The sequence below is a fragment of the Eleutherodactylus coqui genome, chromosome 5, assembly GCF_035609145.1.
Source record: "Eleutherodactylus coqui strain aEleCoq1 chromosome 5, aEleCoq1.hap1, whole genome shotgun sequence".
NCBI lineage: Eukaryota > Metazoa > Chordata > Amphibia > Anura > Eleutherodactylidae > Eleutherodactylus > Eleutherodactylus coqui.
In genome coordinates this window covers 17,815,354-17,838,798 of record NC_089841.1, presented here as the reverse complement: position 1 = coordinate 17,838,798, position 23,445 = coordinate 17,815,354, and the positions used below count along the sequence as shown (strand labels likewise).

The 23,445-nt window shown below is 46.6% G+C and overlaps 1 pseudogene; it reads right to left on the bottom strand.

The window, feature by feature from the left end:
- LOC136628711 (zinc finger protein 850-like) overlaps nt 1-23,445 on the bottom strand; it is a 101,794-nt pseudogene that overhangs the window by 25,740 nt on the left and 52,609 nt on the right.

Below are 23,445 nucleotides of genomic sequence, written 5' to 3'. Positions count from 1 at the left end.
TCATACATTAATTTGTCTGCGATTTGTCAGCTATGAAGCACAATTTTAAAAGGGTCACGCGGCGTACAGAAACGTATCCCAGCGCGGTGTTCAGCTTTGGCCACTAATTTATTTACATGCGGTAAACAAATGGTAAACAAATTCTTTTAGGGGTTTAACTACACTTTTAATAAACAAATCTTTCAGGGGTTCACCTGCACTCTGGGTAAAAAATTATTTTGTTTTAGAATGGGTTGTTGAATAGTGGGGATGTGTAGAAGTACTGGCATCTGAGTCCCCTTTATGCCCACGTTTGTGGCTCATGAAATTTTGTGACAGAGATGGCATGGGAATGGAATTATTATCATATGTTAATTTATCAGCCATTCTCATCAGCATTGTGGGCTATTGCCCACAATTTCAAAGAGGGTCGCTGCCAGGCCATCTCAACCCTCTGCAGTGTGTGTCTCCTGTTCCTCCTCATCCAATACGCACTTATAAATAGACATGAGGGTGGTGTGGCTATCAAGCGACCGTGTGGCATGGGGACAGCTGAACGCTGCACTGGGAAAAATTTCAGTACACTGTGACCTACTGAGTAGGCAAAGGGGTGTGCCCTCCCCCGTCTGGGATTGGGACAGCTGGACGCTGCGCTGGGAAAAATTTCAGTATGCTGTGGTCTACTGAGTAGGCATAGGGGTGCGCCTTACCCCGTCTGGGATGGGGACAGCTGGACGCTGTATTGGGAAAAATTTCAGTACGCTGTGGACGCAGGCTCATGCCTGCGTCCTGGGGGGGAGTGGACAGCAATGCCAGCATGTAACTCAGGAGAAGAGGCAGTGGTGTCACCAGCAGGCGGTGATTGGCCTTTGTTCCACCTAGTGTGGTGCTTAGCTAAGATGTGCCAGCACGAGTGCCTTGCTGATTATGGTCTGGCCCAACTAAATTGTTAGGGGGGGTGACCATCAGTCTCTTGACCACATTTGGCTTAATAGTGTGATCTGGGAGCCTCATATGCATCCATGCATGCTTTCCCTGCTGTTCCCTATCCATTTCTGTGGTGTTTCCATCACTTTCTGATGTTTTCAGGTGAATCACACAACCTCCTATGCAGAGCTTAGGTCACGTTGAAAAATGCTCGAGTCTCCTATTGACTTCAATTGGGTTCGTTACTCGAAATGAGCTCTCGAGCATTACAAAACGTTTGGCTTGAGTAACGAGCACCAGAGCATTTTGGTGCTCGTTCATCTCTAATTGTGATGTATAAAATGCCCAATAAATGTTCCTTTAACCCCTTAAGGACCAGGCTGTTTTGTACCTTAAGGGCTTATTCAGACGACCGTAGATTGGCCAGGGTATTCACGCCGGCCGATATACGGCATCCCTCTCTGCAGGGGGAGGAGGCTGGAAGAGCCAGGAGCAGTGCACTAAGCTCCTGCCCCCTCTCCGCTTCCTCTCCGCCCCTCGGCACTATGGAGCCTCCTCCCCCTGCAGAGAAGGACGCCATATATCGGCCATCGTGAATACCCGGCCGATATACGGTCGTCTGAATAAGCCCTAAGGACCAGACACTTTTTAGGGATTTTACCCATATGGCGGTTTTACTGCCCTATTTTGTTGACTTTTTTTCCCGTTTGTAAATTTTATTGGGGTAAAATGCAAAAAAAATAATCATTTTTTTAACATTTATAGTTATTTTTTTTTATTTAGTATATTTAGGCTAAAACAAAGTATGGGAATGGGTTCCCTTTATTTTTTGGGACGTTTTGATATAGTATGTATGGTTTTGGTTTACAGGGCGCATACAGTGATGGTTTTTGTTGGCGTCTGCTTTGTGTTATTTTCTTTCTTATGTATATATTGTTTTATTCTGGAATTTTATTTTACTAATGTATGTAATTATGTTTCTTACTATCTGTGTCCCCCATGACGTCATGTAAGACTTCTGGGGGCCATTCTTTTTTTTTTTAATTTGACACTTTCCCACTGTAGCTGGGGCATCCATAAAAGCCCCAATTACAGGGGAAAGCAACCCTTGTAGTGACATTAGTCACTGGCAGAGCTGTCCAGCTTCTAGTATGACCCTCCAGCTCTGCTGTAGCAGGGAACCCTGGCAGTCACATGACCCCCCGGGCTCCTGTAGTGAAAGTTACACTGTAGTTTCTCATTGAGCGCTGTGTACTCAGGTATGGGAAAGGCAGGAAGTGTTAAAAACCCCTCCTGCCTTCTCCTCCAGGTTATCACCTGTCACTAACATCTGATAACCCATCCTGCCTCTAATTGATTGCAGAGGAAGGAGGCTTAAAGTGCTGCCGTAATTTTACTATCGGCGGTGCTTTAAGCCCAGGATGAGGGCTGTCCAGTGCAATTTGCTAATAGCGCAGTCCTTTCTCTTCATCATGAGGTGCATCAGCAGTGTTACATTGTGCTGCTGGGACCTGTAGTACTAGGGTTTCGAGCAGCACAGCTACACAGGTAGTGAATGATTGAGCTGGCTGAGTGTGGTGACTTCCTGCTTGCCAATCTCCTGGGTCATTGCTCACATATAAACCCTGCTCCGGTCAGTGTCTGTCTAGTGTCCAGAGTGAGCAGTCATGTACCCAAGTCAGTTACAGCTTGCTGTGCATTTGGTGTTCAGGGTGACCAGTCATGAATCCTTGTCCGTTGCAGCTTGTTGTGTGTTTGGTGTCTTGCTGGTTCATGTCTGTTTGTATATTTTCTGTCAGTTGGTTCTGCTGAGTTTGTTTTCTATGTCTGCGCTAGGTTGGCCCCTAGAGTCCTCTAGTAGATGTGTCTTGCTAGTGTAGGGACTGCAAGACACAAGGGGCCTTGCCAGGGCTTGCAGCTTAAGTTTGGCCAATGTACGAACTAACACCTCGCTTCTATATTCAGCTTTGCAATCTGCTATTAGTGTTTGCATTTTAGCTGCTGTATTTTCTAGCTCTGTGTGTCTCGTTGTTCTGTTCCTGCTATGTGGCATGTGTATATGTCCTGTTCTGGTGACGTGGTTCCTAGGAGCAGCTAGGGCCCAGTTCCGAAGACCGCAGGGCCGCCCTTTATTGGGGCGATGTCCCAGCTTAGGTAAGGCCATGTCATCCTCCTTGTAGTTCAGGGCATGTTTTTCTGAAACCCATGTGCATCCGTTCCATGGTCACGATCGTGTGGGCCCCATGCTTAGTTGCCCACACGATCGTAACAAACAGCTGGGCTTCCCCACGGCTTTCCCCCAGTTCCATAACAAGAAAAAAAACAGACTACTTATAATCAGACCTTGCTCTTTTTTCCAGTTGCATTTAGGGGCCTACCGTCAAATTCCATATCTGAATCATTTGAGAGCTCCTTCATAGGGTTTCCAAGGTGAAGTTTTTACTGAGCAAGTTGCCAGATCTTTCCCTAACCCTCCCTATTTATCCGGGCTTGAGACTGATGTATAGGGATGACTCCTACACATCTGGATTAGCGTATTCGTATATTTTTTTAAAAAAGTAGTATTCTAACATGAAAGTCTATACTTATGAGATGGATGGATAGGAGACCAGGCTCCATGGAAGGCTCCTTTTCAAAAAGTGTCCTAATAAATTCCAAAAAGTCTAGCTTCTTGCTGTGACTCACCCAACTCTTTTCCCCAGCCATAAACTTATGATGGCATCAGGTGATGGTTTATTCAAGTTATGATCGCCTCTCCTGGGCCATCGTAACTTGAATGTGAATTCAACACACGATTGTGCGGTCAGCTCCGATCTTCAGCACATGAGATTGGTTGGAAGATACTATTAGGTGCATGTTCTTACTGAAAGGCACACGCTGATTGACTGGCTCTTCCAGCCAATCATATGTGTTGAAGACCAGGACTGATAACACATTTGAAGTAATAATATCCCAGATTTCATGATAACCTGAAGTTTGTGCTGCGGGTTCCCTTCCCTCATCTAGGAGCTTCAGGTGTGTGACGATCAGCAGCATGCTCCTCACATTATAGCCTCACAATGTAAAAGGGCTGATAAGCCTCCTTCTGACTCTTCTTGCTGCTCACTGGATTTGTACCGAACCTCCATGAGTGCTGCACTGTCTGGACCGGACATTCCTCTCCTCTCTTCAGCTAACCTACTTGCCCCTTTTTGAAAAGCAGAGTGAGAGGTGTAACATCTTGGTAAAAATAAGTAGCATATTTGTTGATTAATTTGTGTCCAAAAGGTGACATTTATGACATAATTCTGGGGCAACAGTAATAAATGTGCCCCAGAACACCTACCAGCTCTCCCTCACATCTATAGGTTCTGAGCAAATAGCTTAATGCCTATAGAAAGTATCATCCCAACACAAACATACACTTTTTTAAATGCAAACTTTTATTAACAATTAGCAACAAACTTTGAGATGTAGCTATATGTATCAATGTGACACATTTCATGCATATAGTGGATATAAAGGTGTGTTATCTGGATTCCATTTGCTTTGTGTATAACAGATGTTTATTGGTAATTATGCATTTCTCATTAATTTAGTGCTCTAAATTGATTTCACTTATTAAAGGGGTTCTGACACGAATAAGATTTTTATGCTTTAGCAGCCATTGCTCCCTGGTCTGCCTAACAGACACAGGGAACCCACAATTAATGGCATGCTAAAGCATAAAAACCTTATACTTACCTTTTTTCCTGTTGTTCTTGTGCAGCGGGGGTCATCTCCCAGCAAGCTATCTTCTTCATCGACGAACCTGGACAGGCCGCCCCCCTCCGGGATGGCACACATGCGCAGAAGACAGTTGCCCTCTGTCAGGAGTCAGGATGGGCCGCCTCTCCACTGTGCATACGCAGAACTCGGGAGTTCAGCCAAGACGGACGGGCCGCCCACAGCAAGCACTGCTTGTGACGTGGCGCCCGTCCGTTGACCTGTCATTTTGACCGCTCCAGCTCTGCTTCTAGAAGCCACAGAAGATGCCCGACGGAGGGGACATGCCTGACAATTGGTCCTGAACAGGCAAGGTAAGTAATTATTATTTTTTTTTTTCATGTCAGAACTATAGATGAGCGAGCATTGCCTCTAGCGAGTATCTCCCCCGCTCGAGACTGCAGGTTCGGGTGCCAGCAGCGGGCACGGAGCTGCGGGGGAGAGCAGGGAGGAACGGAGGGGAGATCTCTCTCTCCCTCTCTCCCCCCTGCTGACAGCCGCTACTCACCGCTCCCCCGCGCCGGCACCCGAACCTGCAGTCTCGAGCGGGGGAGATACTCGCTAAAGGCAATGCTCGCTCGAGCAATTGCCTTTAGCGAGTATACTCGCTCATCTCTAGTCAGAACCCCTTTAAAGTAAGTTTTAAAATTACTAAATTCTCCCCTGTGTAAGTTGAAGATTCCCTTTTGCTTGAGAAAAAATTATTCTGAACACTTTGGCCACCAGTCCACGGGCGTTGCGGAATATCGCTAGCGATATTCTGCCGCCCGGGAGCAGGGGGGAGAACTGTCAGGCAAGCTGCAATTTGCCACCCGTGATGGAGAATCGCTATGATTCTCTGCTCGTGGACAGGGGGCTGCGCTTTCCATAGCAATGCTATAGAAAGCGTTCACTGTGTTCCCCGTGGCCGGATTATCAATGTGGGAAACGCAGTACACAATAGCCTGTGGACAGGAGCCCTAAGATGGCTTCTCTCATGTGTGAGTTTTCTGATGTCTAACAAGACAAAATTTATAAGTGAAACATTTCCCACATTCTGAACATGAAAACGGCTTTTCCCCTGTGTGAATTCTTTGATGTCTTGCAAGCTCTGCTTTACCTGAAAAACATTTTCCACATACTGAGCATGACAACATCATATTCCCTGTGTGAATTTTCTGATGTGTAACAAGAGAAAATTTATTGGCAAGGCATTTCCCACATTCTGAACACGAAAATGGCTGCTCACCTGTGTGAATTTTCTGATGCACAAGAAGAACTGCTTTCTCCACAAAACATTTCTCACATTCGGAACATGAAAATGGCTTCTCACCTGTATGAGTTCTCTGATGTACAACAAGACCTGATTTTAATGCAAAACACTTCCCACATTCTGAGCATGAAAACGGCTTCTCCCCTGTGTGAGTTCTCTGATGCACAATGAGATTTGCTTTCCTTCTAAAACATTTCCCACATTCTGAACATAAAAATGGCTTTTCTCCTGTGTGAATTCTTTGATGTTTTGCAAGGTCTGATTTAACAGAAAAACATTTCTCACATTCTGAACATGAAAATGGCTTCTCCCCTGTGTGTGTTCTGTGATGTCTTACAAGGTTTGATTTAGCAGAAAAACATTTTCCACATTTTGAACATGAAAATGGCCTCTCCCCTGTGTGAGTTCTTTGATGTTTTGCAAGGTCTGCTTTAACAAAAAAACATTTCCCACATGCTGAGCATGAAAACGGCTTCTTCCCTGTGTGAATTCTCTGATGTGCAACAAGAGAAAATTTAGCGGTAAAACATTTCCCACATTGTGGACATGAAAACTGTTTCTCTTCTGTGTGAGTTCTCTGATGTACAACAAGATTGTCTTTATGGTTGAAACATTTCCCACATTGTGGACATGAAAACGGTTTTTCCCCTGTGTGAGTTCTCTGATGCACAATGAGATTTGCTTTCCTTCTAAAACATTTCCCACATTCTGAACATGAAAATGGCTTTTCCCCAGTGTGAGTTCTCTGATGCACGATGAGATTTGCTTTCTTTCTAAAATATTTCCCACATTCTGAGCATGAAAATGGCTTCTCTCCTGTGTGAGTTCTCTGGTGTACAATGAGATTTGCTTTCCTTCTAAAACATTTCCCACATTCTGTACATGAATATGGCTTCTCCCCTGTGTGATCTCCTTGATGTTCTCTCCTTCTGTGACTTTTCTTCTGCTTATCAGTCAGTGATGAATCAGGTGTTGGGACCTGTATAAGAGGATCAGATGATGGATCTTTGCTGTGAAGGGTTGAGGTGATGTCTGGGATAATGACAGGTTTTTCATTTGTATCTTCGGTGACACCACAATCTTCTGCAGATACCAGACATCCCTCTGACCACTCGCCCTTGTATTCTGCCAAGAAACAAAAAGCTGATTTTGTTTAATACTATAAACTTTAAAAATGATACTGGTATTGTAATTGATACAGAAATGTAAGTCATGTAGTGAAATGTAATGAGGGTACTTTTACGCAGGCCAAGAGTCACTAGAGCTATCTCTCAAAATAGCCATTATGGGCTTCTGTTGGCCCATGTAAACAAGGGTTCTGACATGGTAAGTTAGCTAACCTAAAAACCAAGCAATTGCTGGTCCATGATAATAGGTAGTTGTTCACTTATGAATGACTGCCCGTTTTCTCTGACTAGTGGCCAGAAGAGATCTCCAGCACCCTCCACCTCCCTGCAATGAGCAAATAGCCAAAGGAAAAAATGAGTTCCAGCGCTCAGGGCGCAGGCACATAACCAATAGATAAAGGGTGGGGAGGAGGTGTCAGGAACTGCCTCAAATCCCCCTAGCATCAAATCAGAGGAGGGGAGTTGGGTGTAGTTAAGTGCGCCACTTTGCATGCGCATTAACACGGGACTGGAAACATGCGTTCTTATTTCTCTAATCACTACCCTACATATGTGATCACCATGTTGGGCACTACATTAGCATAGAGCTAGTCACTAGAGATGAGCAAGTATACTCGCTAAAGGAAATTGCTCGAGCGGGCATTGCCTTTAGCGAGTATTTCCCCGGCTCGAGACTGCAGGTTCGGGTGCCGGTGCGGGGGAGCGGTGAGTAGCGGCTGTCAGCAGGAGGGAGCGGCGGGGGGGGGGGGGGGGAGGGAGAGAGAGATCTCCCCTCCGTTCCGTTCCACCCCACTCTCCCCCGCAGCTCCGTGCCCGCTGCCGGCACCCGAACCTGCAGTCTCGCTCGAGCAATTGCCTTTAGCGAGTATACTCGCTCATCTATACTAGTCACCAGTTAAGGGTGCACTCTCCAAAGACCGGAAGTTAATCATCGCTCCCTGTTTGGATACCATGAAAGAGGAAATCAATGACTGCTATAGTAGAATGCTGTATACACTTATAGTAATGGTAATTAGAGATGAGCGAGTATACTCCTAAGGCACATTACTCGAGCGAGTAGTGCCTTAGCCGAGTATCTCCCCACTCGTCTCTAAAGATTCTGGGGAGCGGCGGGGAAGAGCGGGGAGATCTCTCTCTCCCTCTCTTCCCCCTGCTCCCCGCCGCAACTCACCTGTCACCGGTGCCGGCCCCCGAATCTTTAGAGACGAGCGGGGAGATACTCGTCTAAGGCACTACTCGCTCATCTATAATGGTAATAAATACAGATCAGTAGCAAAAGAAGACCTGTCTGCCGAAGGACACAGCGGCTGGATACTGTCAATGCTGATACTGGCATGGATATCACACAACTGAAAGAAGCAGTGCAAAACTGAAAAACATGGAGAAAGGAGTTCTCCTTTAGCGGTCTTGCCCACAGACGGAGCGGGATATGCACACGATTTTACGCTGCGTGAATCCCACTGGCGATCACAGAAAAATGCGTGTTTTTCCGCGGTCTCTATCAATACTATATTAATGGAGACATCCCACTGCATAAAAATGTGGTAAAATGGAACATGCCACGATTTTTCCTGCAGTGTAAATCCATGGCAGAATCCCGCGTGTGAAGACTGCGCTATTAGGTTCAATAAAACCCAACAGCTGCGTTATTCCGCCGCGGGAAACACAGCAGAAGTCCATCTGTTGGGCATTAGCCTTTAGCGTCGCTGAAGGTCGGGTACGACTAAACGCCTAACGATAAATACACTCAAACAATCAATGACAGGAGTGGATGAACACTCATTAAACGGGGTCACACTTGGTGTATAGAAAATACAGAAAACTTAGAAGAAAAAAATAACAATTAGTAAAAAAGGTAAATAAAGACAATGAGGCTCGAGGAAAGGAATCACAGGCACACAAAACCACAATGTGGAGCAAAAATAATACAATGGGAGATGAATATTTATTCTATCGCGGACGGAGCAGGAGGAATTGGGGGGAAAATTGTGTATTTTAAAATATTTCTTAAAAAGGAGAAGAATTTGGACAGGTTGAGGTCTGTATAGGGGTGGGGATGGAGCACCTCTAGATCTTCTACAAAAACCACATTCAGGACATTTAGCACTAGAGTATGCAAACAAAATATCCAGTACGTCTTCATTTTGAATTTGGGAAATTCCCCATATGAGCCATTTTCCAGTGGAGTAAGACGTATTAGGGAGGCGTCCTTATAAGGGCGCATTCAGACGATAGTATATCGGCTGGGTTTTCACGCCCAGCCAATATACGGTGTCCTCTGCAGGGGGAGGAGGCTGGAAGAGCTCTGAGCTCCGGCCCCCTCTCCACCCCCCTGCACTATTTTCAATGAGGAGAGGCGGGGTGGAGGCGGAGCCAATCTCGCCACTTGGCCCCGCCCCATCCAGCCTCCTTTCATTGCAAATAGTGCAGAGGGGCGGAGAGGAGGCAGAGAGGGAGCGGGAGCTCAGAGCACTGCTCCCGGCTCTTCCAGCCTCCTCCCCCTGCAGAGAGGGACACCGTATATCAGCTGGGCGTGAAAACCCAGCCGATATATGGTCGTCTGAATGCGCCCTTAGGGTGAATAGAAAAGCATCGGGATACACTGTGTTGTTGGAGACCTTTCCGGATATCTGAACAGTGTTTATTAGCAGCATTTCCACTACATGTGAACACACCCTGAGGCCGGGTTACCATTATGTTTTCAGTTTTAGCTGAAGCTAGGAGAGGATATAATAGAGCTTGATGAGTTCTTTATAGTTTACCTTCCTCATAATCCGCACCAGACTAAAAAACATCAGCAAAAACATCACCAAAAACTGCATATGTGAATCTGGTCTTACAAGTAATTAATTGTGGCTTTCATCAAAAACATTAGGGACCTGGGGTATCTGAAAAGTGGGTCATGCAAAGTCCTCCACGACCCTCGAATTCCTATGCCCGGCAGATCTCGGAGCCCAAGCTACAGGAATAGTATATTCCATACAGATGGAGTTCGGCCATTTCTGCACCAACATTAGTTTCTGGTTTTCCATAAAGAACTCATATAAAATCTCCCATGAAGCCGGATGTCAGTAACACACGGTGTGCAGCAAATACAGAACTGCTCATCTATAAGACAGCTTGGTACATACAGTAATTCTATATTCTGTCACCTCAGACCAGGACTATGGCCACCAATGTGTTCCCTGACGGGTCAACAAGAGCCATTACATGCTGACATACAGTATTTTGGGGCCACATACAGTGAGAACCCCAGGAAAGGGGTGAGGTGTCCTAAGTGGAAGGAGGTAAGCAGAACAGCTAGGAAGATGCACAGCGAGTAGTCACTGACCACTCTGGACACCCCTTAGGGGGCTTTTTCCTGACACATAATTAGTATTGCTAGTGTGCAAAGTGCTGGGGGTCACTTGTGGAGCCCCAAAGTATGACAGAGGGTGTAGTCAGAGGAGGGGTTAGGGGTGTGGCTTATCACAACATATGATTTTTACCTCAGTCGTTGTAAAAAGGACAGGGCTGTTTAAAAAATAAAAATAAAAAAACAGGGATTTTGCCGGAGCACAGGATGGGCTATTGATATATATTATATCTAAAATTAACATGCTGCAGAATTAAATCACGTACATGTCAATATCCACCAGGTTTTGTGCAGATTTTTTCCACATGTGGATACGATTTTTAAAATCTCATCTACTTTGCTACTACAGCTACTGTGAATTCCACAGCAAATTCATCCCATGTAGTAATAGTGACCCCTCTATACTGGTGGCCCCAATAGTAATAGCGTCCCCTATATTTGTCGCCACAGTAGTAGTAGTAACAGTGGCCTCGGTAGTAATGGTGACCACCAATAGTAGCTCCAGTAGTAATAGCGTCCCCTATATAGGCCCCAGTAGTAATAGCGACCCCATAGTGGCCCCCACAGTAACCCCAGTAGTAATAGTGACCCCCATAGTAGCCCCAGTAATAATATTAACCTCACTGTAGGTAGCCCCAGTAATAATAGCCCCCAACCCATATACTTATCCACTCCTTGCAGTCAGTGCCGCTCTTCCTCTGCTCAGCACTGATCCCCGATACACCCTGACATCAGTGTGTACACTCGGAACATTTTTCCCTTGTCCTCTCCTGCGGAACTAAGGAGGAGAGGACTCGGGGGAGGAGGATCCTGGGTGCACACAGACGTCACAGTGTGCACCGGGATCAGTGTCGCTGCGTGATTACCAAAATAAAAACTTCAGGAAAGCGCCTCACATTTTTCTTATAAAATGGATTCTGGACTCACCTAGTGTGGCCACCTGTTTCCCAGGCAGACTGAGTGTCCAGGTGTCTAACCTGTGGTCCCAATGACAATTCTTAAGTGGTCTCTTCCTATGCTTGTGGCATCCGCGGGTGGGAGGAGAGCTGTTAGGACTGGCAGGGGCAGATGGACAGGGGATCCCTACACCAACCCTCTCCCGTGTTCTTACCTACTTGCCCCCCTGGGCTAGGCCCCAGGGTGACAACTGGGCAACGGTCCGTGCTCTGCACTAGGAACAGGGACCCCAAAGAAGGAGGGACAGAGAGACTGGCAGGTGAGCACCGCGTAGCTGACTGGAAGTAACAGAAGTGCAGACCAGAGAGTAGTCAAGAAAAAAGCAGGGTCAAACCGGAAGACACGTGCGGAGTACAGGAGCGCAAACCAGAGGCAGAGTCAAATGAAAGGTCGAAGTCGAACACACAGAAGTCAGGTCAATAATGCGGGTGTAGGCAGACAAGTCAAAACTAAAACACTGGCAACCAGAGTCTGGGCCAGCGAGGTATATATGCAGATTCCCTGCCCGGACTGGCATGGCAAAGTCACATGATGACCGGAGGGAATCATAAAGCCGCCTCCCCCTGGCGGCACACACTGGCCCAAGCACCACGCGGCCGACCAGCAGTCAGATGCGCCGACGACCGACCACCAGTGTGGGGGAGCCTTGGACGAGCGGCCAGTCCAGGCCCCCGCAGCACCAGGACAAGTATCCTGCACCAACCCGACCCTGGCGCCCCTAGTGGTAACCCCATCTCTAACAGAGCAGAATGGATTTGAGGGATCTCTTTAGCAAAAAAGATCCCCAGAGCATGAAAACAAAGAAGATACTATAAATTCCAAAAGTCAAAAAAATCCTGTGCTCATAGAAGAAGCATATGGCAAGGAATAGAATCAATGTGGCATTACTGTTCATAAACTGAGAATCTATCCTTCTAAAGACGATAAAATGGCAACAGGAATATATTTTATGCACCCTGGATGTCAAATCCCTGTACTGGAGCATTCCCCACGATAAAGGCATGAGTGCCATAGACAACTTAAAGGGGTTGTCCCGTGCCGAAACGGGTTTTTTTTTTATTCAATAGGCCCCCCCGTTGGGCGCGAGACAAACCCAATGCATGTGTTAAAAAAAAAAACCGTGTAGTACTTACCCGAATCCCCGTGCTGCGGCGACTTCCCCCTTACCTTACTAAGATGGCCGCCGGGATCTTCACCCACGATGCACCGCGGGTCTTCTCCCATGGTGCACCGTGGGCTCTGTGCAGTCCATTGCCGATTCCAGCCTCCTGATTGGCTGGAATCGGCACACGTGACGGGGCGGAGCTACGAGGACCAGCTCTCCGGCACGAGCGGCCCCATTCACCAGTGAGAAGACCGGACTGCGCAAGCGCGTCTAATCGGGCGATTAGACGCTGAAATTAGACGGCACCATGGAGACGAGGACGCTAGCAATGGAACAGGTAAGTGAAAAACTTCTGTATGGCTCATAATTAATGCACAATGTACATTACAAAGTGCATTAATATGGCCATACAGAAGTGCTGAACCCCACTTGCTTTCGCGGGACAACCCCTTTAAGGCTGGAACATCAAAAGAGTTTTATTTTGGATGCGATTAAGATTATCCTGGATAAGAATTATTTTGTGTATAAAAAACCATTTTATTTATAGAGAGGGTTACAAAGAACAAGCAAGCACCCTAAAAAGAAGATTTAGAGAAAAGAACCACCCAAGTGGTTAACGCTGCCTATCAGAAAGCTCTGGAGCAAACCCCCCTAGAAACTCAAGGAAAGGGAAAAACAGAGGAAAAGGAAAAAATCACAGCGAAATCTGTACTTCATAGAATCCTAGAATAGTAGAGTTGGAGGGACCTCCAGGGTCATCAGGTCCAACCCCCTGCTCAATGGGATCACTAAATCATCCCAGACAGATATTTGTCCAGCCTTTGTTTGAACACTTCATTGAAGAAGAACTCCCCACCTCCCTAGTTATCTCGAATTATAGCACCCAACAGGTTGAAATTTAGAAAGGTCTGCAACAACATTGGGAGATCCTGAAGGGAGATCCGTTTTTACTAAACTAGCTACCTGAGCAATTGTTAGTGGTCTTTCGGAGGAACAAAACACCTAAAAATATCCTTGCTCCATCTTGCCCACACAACAGGGCCCATAGTACTAAAAGGAAAAATGATAAACGATTCCCCCAACCTGGACCTGTGAGAGGCGCCTATAGATGCGGCCTGAAGAGGTGCAGATGCTGCAGAATATTGTACATGGCAAGAAAGAAGTCTTCATGAGAAACGACCAACGGCATATGTTATCTATGCGGACCCCGTTATGTGGGCCGCACAACAAGCCCACCGCGGACCCGTCCATCGCTCGAATATTGTAAACGGCTTTCTGAAAGACGGCGTCTCAAGACATTTTGTAAATCATGATAACAAAACTTTTCTGTTTTAAGAATCGCGCCCCTCGGAAGCCGAAAACCAGGAAGGTTTCCCCTTTTAAGACAAAAAGAAATGTATTGGATTCTAAAACTGGGAACGTGGTCACCGCAGGACCTCAATGAGAACATGGAAGAGATCTGACAATAGGATCAAAGCCGTCCATATACAGAATATCGTTATTATAGACGCCACAGATTGAATGAGGTAGAAATAGGAAAGTCCCGCAGCACACCTAACACAGTGCAGAGGTTCCAATCTGTGTATGCCAAGCCACCTGTGGGGTCATGAACCCAACCCCAAATAAATGCAATGGTGTCCAAGGAGGCGGCAGCATCAACGGTGCAGAAATTGTAAAAAAAAGGTTTTATTGCTCCATAAAATGGCGACGTTTCGACTTAATCTAAGTCTTTTTCTTTCAAAAGGTATTTATTGATTTTCTATGCCAACAATACAACATTTCAATGAAATGGATACTTATTGAACGTACAGGGTGTTCTCTTATCTTGTGGCGCGGTCCGGGTCGCGGGCCAATGCGGGTTCGTGCCTCTCCACTTTTTCCTTTTTGTATATCGAGAGCTTTATCTTAAAAATATCTATTGGTTAAGGGAGTCCCCGTCTAGGCCATGGTGTCGCTGTGTAGTCCTCGGGGTCTGAGCATCACAATTTCTATGGAGGGCTCCTCCTCTCAATGCCCTTTACTTTTGGTTATCGCTATCAACTGATGGACTTCTGAGGAAGTTGCCCGCACCGCCCGCCACCCAGAGGCCGTCGCTTCTAAATTTTCTTTTAATCCTGCGGAATTGAGCAATGTGTGTTGCAAGCAGATTTTATAAATAACATTATGTACAAAACAAAACCAGACAAACAGATATATAGATATACCCCAAGCAGTGCTGGGGGACGAAAAGAGAAAAGGAGAGAGGAAAGGGGGGAAGTAGAAGGAAAGACTAGGTACAGAGGGGAGGAGGGGACGGAGGTTGCGGGTTTGGCTGTCTCATGAATTCGCCGAGCGTATGAAGATGCTGGGAAGAGAGAAATTATGGAAGCAGGCAGGCGAGTTGGAAGGGGGCCCCGGTGTCACGTGGATAGATTTCCATCTCTATCTATAGAGATCCGTCGGCCAACCATTTGAGAAATGATGGGGAGCCTTTGAAATCCATCCAGGCCACCCAGACATTCCAAGGCCCGGCTGCTGGTTGGTTTTGCACAGTTTCGCTGTTCCGGAGGTCCTCCATGTATTTAATATGTTCGACCTCCTCCACCCATGGACCTCAGGATCTCCCCTCCACGTCTCCAGTGCCAATCTAAGTCTTTTTCAAGCCTCGGCTTGAAGAAGACTTAGATTAAGTCGAAACGTCGCCATTTTATGGAGCAATAAAACCTTTTTTTACAATTTCTACACCGTTGATGCTGCCGCCTCCTTGGACACCATTACAGATTGAATGAGGGTCTCACATGGGTACGATTACAAATGTGAAGTAGAACAGTGGATGATATCGCAGCCTAATTGTAGTATTTACTGTAATTTTTAATAAACTGAAGGTTCCTATGACCTTCTATCTTATTACATTATATTAATAGTTAAGTGTCCCAGGAATTTTATTAATTCTTTTGTAATATGCGCAGAATTAACTTGGTAATGTTTTAGACGTTTGTTTCTTTCATCTTTAAATAGACACAGAGACTTGGGATTATCTCCTGCCATTAAATGAGCATGGGGGGGGTATCACGTTGCATCAGCATGGTGACGTCACTACACAGCGCCACCACCTCTATCAGCCGGAACCAGTGGCGATTTTGAAGGAGAGCCTGACATCTATTTCTACCACAGGGACCACATAGGGTGTGTCCATTTTAGGACCCTACGTGACCCAGTCCAAGATGAGCTAGTAGCTACGTCACCATGTGACGCCGTCTAGTGACTGTCCCCCTCTTCAGCCAGAATTACCAGGGGATTCGCTGGCTCACACCTACCCAATGATCACCTCCTCATAACAGGTATAATATACTTCCTATATAAATATGTATGGTATGTGTATGTCTGTATGGCTTGATGAAGGTGCCTGTGTGCACAGAAACGCGTTGTCAAGATTGTTGTTTGAAGGATTGTCTTTGCGAGTAAACTGGCCTTTACTGGAGATACCAGATCCCTCCTCCTCCTGTCCTACAAGCACAAAATGTGAAGAGGAGGAGGAGCTAGTGGTGATGGGGGGTGGGGGGAGAGGGGAGCATGGGCCAAGGCACCTCTGGAGCCCCGCACTCCTATCTTCTACTGTAGCAGTAGGGCTGGTGGAGCAGAGATCTGTAGCCACATTCTCCTGCTACTGGAAGATACAGCAGCCGTCCGCTGCACAGTCAGCGACCAATGTCACTGTATGACCAGCGTGCTTACATATCTGTGATGAGTAAATGGGTATTGGGGATATGTAGGCCTTCTTACTCTAATCAACAATTACCCTGCTGCCTCCTAATTACATGTCTATTACCTGGTGATGGGAGCGGCTGGCGGGTCTCCATCATGGCGTCCTTGTACAGATCCTTGTGTCCTTCTAAATACTCCCACTCCTCCATGGAGAAATAGACAGCAACATCCTGACACCTTATAGGAACCTGACAACACAATATACAGTCATTACCCAGAAGCCTCCAGTGCTGTTACTGTATAATGTCCCAGCATTCCCTGCAGCATCACCTCTCCAGTCAGCAGCTCAATCATCTTGTTGGTGAGTTCTAGAATCTTCTGTACATTGATGTCCTCATGTATCAGGGGGTGAGGTGGGGGCCCCGTGATTGGGCTCAGGGGTCTTCCCCATCCATCACACACAGGGGCCCAACAGCCATCACTAGGGGTCTTCCTCACTACTGTGTAATCCTGTATATGTGGAGACATTAATAAATATCACTACAGACATTTTCAGAGTCCATCACCTCTCCAGTGACATCATCAGTCATTACCATAGATAAGAATGACATATGACATCATCAGAATCTCTCCCCTCTCCAGTGACATCATCAGTTATTACCATAGATAAGATTGATGTAATGTGACATCATCAGAATCTCTCCCCTCTCCAGTGACATCATCAGTTATTACCATAGATAAGTATGATGTAATGTGACATCATCAGAATCTCTCCCCTCTCCAGTGACATCATCTGTTATTACCATAGATAAGAATGATGTAATGTGACATCATCAGAATCTCTCCCCTCTCCAGTGACATCATGTTATTACCATAGATAAGAATGCTGTAATGTGACATCATCAGAATCTCTCACCTCTCCTGTAAGCTGGAAGAGTATCTCTAGGGTGAGATTTAATATACTCTCCGCCATCTTGTTTCTGTCCCTCTCCATCCTGAACGGGTCAATCAGCAAAAACAACTTACATAGAAGAAATCAGAGGATCTTATACTGTAGGAACTGAATGGAGAGAAGATGAGACAATATAAGAGCCACAAAGATTACCACATAAACAATACATTTACTGGAGGAGAAGCACTTGAGAAGATATTAACCCCTTCCTGCCGCAGCCTTTTTTTCTCATTTTAATTTTCCCCTCTCCACTTTCAAAAAAATCCTTAATTTTTGAGGGAGAAGTATTCTTCAAAGATGCCATATGATGTATTCAAAAACATTGAGTGTTGTAGCGGTGCAGTGCACAGGGGGGCCTGTAGAGGGCCAGAGACAGGACTCCTGGTGCAAGGGTTAACCAAGGGGTGGAGCAGGAACCAGATAAAAGCTGGTTCCTGCCAAAGACAAGGGAGAGAGACAACTCAGTGGGGCTGGGAGGGCTGCTAGCCCAGGGTCTGCTGCAGACCAAGAAGGCCAGAAATTGACAGGGTGACGCCCCTAACCTCTGAGAAAGGACCAGAGCAGCACAGGAAGGTGTTGCAGGCTGGTGGCCTGAAAAGGCAAGAGTCCAACAGGGGACGCCCCTGGACTCCCACCCAAGTTGGGGTGCTTATGGACATGATGTGATGTGATATGCTGTGCTGTGCTGTGGAATAAATGCTGGCAGGAGCCAGACAAAGAGATACGCTAGTCCTGAGCCGTGCTTACCCGTATGGGGCGTCATTTCTGGTAGGAGAGGTCAGGGACCCCAAGGCAAGAGTACCCCCCTTGCTACAGTGTGAATAAAAATCAAAGAAAAACCACACATTTGCAACATTTAGATTTGTTTATTGGTTTCACATTGCAGTAATGATGACGTGTTATCTGTATCCTGCAGGTCAGCAGGATTACAGCAATTTATGCTGTTTTTTATGTTACACTACTGAAAAAAATCCCTTGTAAATGATTCCTCCCCGGCTCCATCTTTTGCCCCCCATATGTTTATTTTGTGAGGGTTACATCTATTACAAGGTGATCTGTAGGTTTTATTGGTATCATTTTTGGGTATAAACAACATTTTGATCATTTTTAGCTCAATTTTTGACATCATATAGTGGTGACAGTAGTGACAGAATAGTGACCGGTGATATCAGATAGTGGTGACAGTAGTGACAGAATAGTGACCGGTGACATCAGATAGTGGTGACAGTAGTGACATAATAGTGACCGGTGACATCAGATAGTGGTGACAGTAGTGACATAATAGTGACCGGTGATATCAGATAGTGGTGACAGTAGTGACATAATAGTGACAGGTGACATCAGATAGTGGTGACAGTAGTGACAGAATAGTGACCGGTGACATCAGATAGTGGTGACAGTAGTGACAGAATAGTGACCGGTGATATCAGATAGTGGTGACAGTAGTGACATAATAGTGACCGGTGACATCAGATAGTGGTGACAGTAGTGACAGAATAGTGACCGGTGACATCAGATAGTGGTGACAGTAGTGACATAATAGTCACCGGTGACATCAGATAGTGGTGACAGTAGTGACAGAATAGTGGCCGTCACCACTATCTGATGTCACCGGTCACTATTCTGTCACTACTGTCACCACTATCTGATGTCACCTGTCACTATTATGTCACTACCATCACCACTATCTGATGTCACCTGTCACTATTCTGTCACTACCGTCACCACTATCTGATGTCACCTGTCACTATTCTGTCACTACCGTCACCACTATCTGATGTCACCTGTCACTATTCTGTCACTACCGTCACCACTATCTGATGTCACCGGTCACTATGCTGTTACTACTGTCACCACTATCTTATATCACCTGTCACTATTCTGTCACTACTGTCACCACTATCTGATGTCACCTGTCACTATTCTGTCACTACTGTCACCACTATCTGATGTCACCTGTCACTATTCTGTTACTACTGTCACCACTATCTGATGTCACCGGTCACTATTCTGTCACTACTGTCACCACTATCTTATGTGACATAATAGTCACCGGTGACATCAGATAGTGGTGACAGTAGTGACAGAATAGTGACAGGTGACATAAGATAGTGGTGACAGTAGTGACAGAATAGTGCCAGGTGACATCAGATAGTGGTGACGATAGTGACAGAATAGTGACAGGTGACATCAGATAGTTGTGACGGTAGTGACAGAATAGTGACATCAGATAGTGGTGACAGTAGTGACAGAATAGTGACCGGTGACATCAGATAGTGGTGACGGCAGTGACAGAATAGTGACCGGTGACATCAGATAGTTATGACAGTAGTGACAGAATAGTGACAGGTGACATCAGATAGTGGTGACGGTAGTGACAGAATAGTGACCGGTGACATCAGATAGTGGTGACGGTAGTGACAGAATAGTGACCGGTGACATCAGATAGTTATGACAGTAGTGACAGAATAGTGACAGGTAACATAAGATAGTGGTGACAGTAGTGACAGAATAGTGACCGGTGACATCAGATAGTGGTGACAGTAGTAACAGAATAGTGACAGGTGACATCAGATAGTGGTGACAGTAGTGACAGAATAGTGACAGGTGACATCAGATAGTGGTGACAGTAGTGACAGAATAGTGACAGGTGATATAAGATAGTGGTGACAGTAGTAACAGCATAGTGACCGGTGACATCAGATAGTGGTGACGGTAGTGACAGAATAGTGACAGGTGACATCAGATAGTGGTGACGGTAGTGACAGAATAGTGACAGGTGACATCAGATAGTGGTGACGGTAGTGACAGAATAGTGACAGGTGACATCAGATAGTGGTGAGGGTAGTGACAGAATAGTGACAGGTGACATCAGATAGTGGTGACGGTAGTGACAGAATAGTGACAGGTGACATCAGAGAGTGGTGACGGTAGTGACAGAATAGTGACCGGTGACATCAGATAGTGGTGACGGTAGTGACAGAATAGTGACAGGTGACATCAGATAGTGGTGACAGTAGTGACAGAATAGTGACCGGTGACATCAGATAGTGGTGACGGTAGTGGAAGAATAGTGACAGGTGACATAAAATAATGGTGACGGTAGTGGAAGAATAGTGACCGGTGACATCAGATAGTGGTGACAGTAGTGACAGAATAGTGACCGGTGACATCAGATAGTGGTGACAGTAGTAACAGCATAGTGACCGGTGACATCAGATAGTGGTGACAGTAGTGATAGAATAGTGACCGGTGACATCAGATAGTGGTGACGGTAGTGACAGAATAGTGACCGGTGACATCAGATAGTGGTGACGGTAGTGACAGAATAGTAACAGGTGACATCAGATAGTGGTGACAGTAGTGACAGAATAGTGACCGGTGACATCAGATAGTGGTGACGGTAGTGGAAGAATAGTGACAGGTGACATAAAATAATGGTGACGGTAGTGGAAGAATAGTGACCGGTGACATCAGATAGTTATGACAGTAGTGACAGAATAGTGACAGGTGACATCAGATAGTGGTGACGGTAGTGACAGAATAGTGACCGGTGACATCAGATAGTTATGACAGTAGTGACAGAATAGTGACAGGTGACATCAGATAGTGGTGACAGTAGTGACAGAATAGTGACATCAGATAGTGGTGACAGTAGTTACATAATAGTGACAGGTGACATCAGATAGTGGTGACAGTAGTGACAGAATAGTGACCGGTGACATCAGATAGTGGTGACAGTAGTGACATAATAGTGACCGGTGACATCACATAGTGGTGACAGTAGTGACATAATAGTGACCGGTGACATCAGTTAGTGGTGACTGTAGTGACATAATAGTGACCGGTGACATCAGATAGTGGTGACAGTAGTGACATAATAGTGACCGGTGACATCAGATAGTGGTGACAGTAGTGACATAATAGTGACAGGTGACATCAGATAGTGGTGACGGTAGTGACATAATAGTGACCGGTGACATCAGATAGTGGTGACAGTAGTGACATAATAGTGACCGGTGACATCAGATAGTGGTGACAGTAGTGACATAATAGTGACCGGTGACATCACGCACGTCTTCTATGGTCCTGATGGCGGATAGAGTTATGTCGCTCACCGGCGGATCCTCCGTGTTTCTCCCTACAATTTCTGCGTTCGCTCCGGACGTTCCGCAGGTTTTTCTCCTCTTCTACAACTTCTGACTTGCAGTGACTGTAATAAACAATGGCGCTGCTCTCCATAGACGGCGCCTCCCTGTGTGGGAGACTGACAACGACCTACAGATGACAACGTGCCGCCTTCTTCCTGTCACTGCAGAAAGCCCCTGAGCTGCCGTCTGTCGGAGATCCCTCAGTGGGCCCCTTCCTCACAGCCCCTATAGGACTCAGTGCCCAGTGTAGGGTTACAGTGATTAACCCTTAAACTCCTAATTGTCCCCCCTGCTGTGTGAGGAGCACAAGTCACCTCTCAGGCAGTGAATGGGTTACAGCTGGTAACTTCCAGCAGCGACTCCCATCATCCACTAGGGGGCCCCGGCGCCTTCATGTGGTCCCATCATATGGCCTGCTGATGGCAGAAGGTCTCACAACCCTCCCGTACCTCCACCGGGGTAGATGCTGGAATGTAGGGGCTCCTATGAGGTCTGAGGACAGGAAGTCACGTGGTCTGAGGTCACATGATTGGAAGGGGAGGGGCTTACTGCTGTTCTGTGGAGAGAGGAGGAGAGGAGGCTGCTGGGAGGGCTGTGACTGGACGGTAGAAGGAGCTCCTTCCTGTGGAGTCAGTAGTCCGGCTCTTCTCTCCTGAATGGAGGTGTTAGAAGGTCCTCCGGCTCCTCTTATTACATCCTGATATCAGTAATTCGGAGAGCCGTCTGATGTGGTTGGAGGAAACATTTAGGAGAGAAGATCTATTTGTAGAGCTGAAAGCTGAACTTGTCCTCCTGCTGGATGAGTGCGGAGCGAGGAGCCCTGATGACCTGCAGCCCTTTATATCTACTAGACGGGGTCAGCAGGACCCTCTAGAGCCACATCTGCCCCCCTGGATGAGTGCGGAGCGAGGAGCCCTGATGGCCTGCAGCCCTTTATAACTACTAGACGGGGGTCAGCAGGACCCTCTAGGGCCACATCTGCCCTCTTGGATGAGTGCGGAGCGAGGAGCCCTGGTGGCCTGCAGCCCTTTCTATCTACTAGATGGGGTCAGCAGGACCCTCTAGAGCCACATCTGCCCCACTGGATGAGTGCGGAGCGAGGAGCCCTGATGACCTGCAGCCCTTTATATATACTGGACGGGGTCAGCAGGACCCTCTAGAGCCACATCTGCCCCCCTGGATGAGTGCGGAGCGAGGAGCCCTGATGACCTGCAGCCCTTTCTATCTACTAGACGGGGGTGTCAGCAGGACCCTCTAGAGCCACATCTGCCCCCCTGAATGAGTGCGGAGCGAGGAGCTCTGATGGCTTGCAGCTCTTTCTATCTACTAGACGGGGTCAGCAGGACCCTCTAGAGCCACATCTGCGCCCCTGGATGAGTGCGGAGCGAGGAGCCCTGATGGCCTGCAGCCTTTTCTATCTACTATGTGCGGCTACAAACGGACCTGGATAAGCTGGGGGCTTGAGCAGAAAAATGGCAAATGAAGTTCAATGTTGATAAATGTAAGGTTCTGCACATGGGCAGCAAGAACGGATGTCACCAATATTCACTTAATGGAGTACCGCTAGGGAAAAGTGATATGGAAAAAGACCTGGGGGTACTAGTGGACTATAGACTAAACTGGAGTAACCAATGCCAGTCAGCTGCTGCAAAGGCAAATAAAGTCTTGGGGTGCATTAAAAGAGGTATAGGGGTGAGGGACGAGAACATTATCCTCCCACTATATAAGGCACTTGTCAGGCCCCACATGGAATACTGCGTACAGTTCTGGTCACCGGTGCTCAGGAAAGATGTCACAGTGCTTGAGGGGATTCAAAGAAGGGTAGCTAAACTAATACATGGAATGACGGGACTGGAATACCCATAGAGGCACCAAAACTGGGATTATTTACTCTAGAAAAAAGAAGGTTAAGGGGCGATCAAATAACCATGTATAAGTACATGAGGGGACAATACAAGGATCTCTCCCGCGATCTGTTTATACCCAGGACTGTGACGGTAACGAGAGGGCATCCGCTACGTCTAGAAGAAAGAAGGTTTTATCACCAACACAGAAGGGGGTACTTTACTGTTAGAGCAGTTAGACTGTGGAACTCTCTGCCTGAGGAAGTGGTGATGGCAAAATCCTTAGAGGAGTTTAAAAGGGGGCTTGATGTCTTTCTGGAGAGGAAGCATATTACAGGCTATAAATCTAGGGTTATTTGTTAATCCCG